We start from the raw sequence: 2554 nt of genomic DNA, 5'->3' as shown, positions 1-2554 counted from the left end.
TGTGGTAATATTGAATCCAAACTGAATTCATGCTAGTGAAAGTGTGAATTCTGTTTGGAGATCCAGGCATGTAGAAATAAGTGCACCACCCTGCATACCACTGCTGGCTTGCTTCTGAAGCTAAGCAGGGTTGGTCCTGGTCAGTCCCTGGATGGGAGACCAGATGCTGCTGGAAGTGGTGTTGGAGGGCCAGTAGGAGGCACTCTTTCCTCTGGTCTAAAAAATATCCCAATGCCCCAGGGCAGTGATTGGGGACACTGCCCTGTGTAGGGTGCCGTCTTTCGGATGGGACGTTAAACGGGTGTCCTGACTCTCTGAGGTCATTAAAGATCCCATGGCACTTATCGTAAGAGTAGGGGTGTTAACCCCGGTGTCCTGGCTAAATTCCCAATCTGGCCCTCAAACCATCATGGTCACCTAATAATCCCCAGTTTACAATTGGCTCATTCATCCCCCTCCTCTCCCCTGTAACTATTCCCCAGGTCGTTGCTGCAAATGAGAACGTGTTCTCAGTCAACTTACCTGGTAAAATAACGGTAAAAAAAAATAAAAAAAAATAAAAAAAAATGGAGATGATACACTTTGGCTGGATGTCCAGAAGGTGGTGCTCTTTCCCTATCACAACTCAAATTGAGAGCAGCGCATGGGGGCAGTAGATCTGTGTAGAACTTGCCACTAATATAAACACAGATCTAGAAACCGATTTCCCTGCACAAAATCGTAGGTGCCAGCCAGTAAATTCTGTGAACAACCACAATGATGTGTATCAATAAAAACAAGCAGTGATGTTACATTGACAACTCTCTATACAGAAAAAGTAACAGTTCAACAACACACAAGATCTAGGCCTGGTATTTGATGACATACCCATTAAAAGAAGTGACTTGGAGTGCATTTACCACAAGAAGGGCAAAACTATAGACCTGTGTCTATTTTGAGTGTGTTGTTTAAAGTGCTAGAAACAGTAATTTATGATCAGATACTGTTGAAGTCGGAAGTTTACGTACACTTAGGTTGGAGTCATTAAAACTCATTTTTCAACCACTCCACAATTTTCTTGTTAACAAACTATAGTTTTGGCAAGTCGGTTAGGACTTTGTGCATGACACAAGTAATTATTCCAACAATTGTTTACGGACAGATTATTTCACTTATAATTCACTGTATCACAATTCCAGTGGGTCAGAAGTTTACATACACTAAATTGACTGTGACTTTACACGGCTTGGAAAATTCCAGAAAATGATGTAATGGCTCTAGAAGCTTCTGATAGTCTAATTGACATCATTTGAGTCAATTGGAGATGTGGATGTATTTCAAGGCCTACCTTCAAACTCAGTGCCTCTTTGCTTGACATCATGGGGAAATCTAAAGAAATCAGCCAAGACCTCAAAAAAATAATTGTAGACCTCCACACGTCTGGTTCATCATTGGGAGCAATTTCCAATGACCATCGGAACTGTAGTGTTAAACAAATCAAAATATATTTTATATTCTTCAAAGTAGCCACCCTTTGCCTTGATGACAGCTTTGCACACTTCTGGCTAATTGAGGTAAAACAGTAATTCTGCTCATACATTATACATGTATGAACTACACATTGACAAATCCAGCCCAAAGCAGGAAGTTTAAAAAATACTAACTAGTTGCTAAAGTTCTGGAGCATGTCTTTAAAGAGAGATTTGTATCTATCTCTCTTTACACTACACAAGTATCTCTCCTGGACCTAGTTTGTCATCAAAGTAATGTAGTGCAAAGAGGCCCTAAATGCGATCTATCACATCACTAGACTAAGTCATCTAGGACTGGGCCATGGTGTTTCTGGTAATTTTGCAGAAGGCTGACCTGGGCTGTCATAGGAGCATTTCATTTACAGTCTGTAAGAACTTATAAAATATACAAAAGTGGGAACAAAACAGAACCTTGGGAGAATCTGTGTTAGTGGTGCACTTGGCTGAACAACAGTGACCCACCTTAACCTATTGTACCATTAGTAACTCATTCATAAATACAGTATCTATTTTATTACCGTTTTATGTTATTACTGCACATAAGGATAATAATTGTCTTTAATATAATTATCCTTGCAAATGTGTTCACCAAAGACAAAAACAATATTTTAGGACAAATGTCCCCTACACTTCAGTGTTGCATTGACCAAACTTTAGCAATATTGGGCAATAGGAACCTGATGAACCTTAAAACTTGCTGAGTCTCAAATAGCCCCGCCCCTTTTAATAGCCAGCCAATGTCACACATTTCAGCAAATAAACACCTGTTTCAAATTAACGCTGGATCTAAAGGTTACCATGAATTGTTTACGAGGTTTAATGTTTGATTTGTTACATTAAATAATTCAGTAAATACTCAAATATTATGGCAATCATCCATTTTTATCGGCTGTAAGACACTGCTAGCGCTGAGAACTGCTAGCTAACTGGCAAGCACAAAAACTATTTTGGGAGTACAGACCACTAGAAATTGGCGGATCACCCTCTAGTAGTGAAAGTACGAACTGCCGGAAAGGCACAGTCGGAGGTCAATGATTATCCTG

This window comes from Salvelinus fontinalis, chromosome 36, assembly GCF_029448725.1.
Source record: "Salvelinus fontinalis isolate EN_2023a chromosome 36, ASM2944872v1, whole genome shotgun sequence".
NCBI lineage: Eukaryota > Metazoa > Chordata > Actinopteri > Salmoniformes > Salmonidae > Salvelinus > Salvelinus fontinalis.
Note: the sequence above shows the minus strand (reverse complement) of the source record.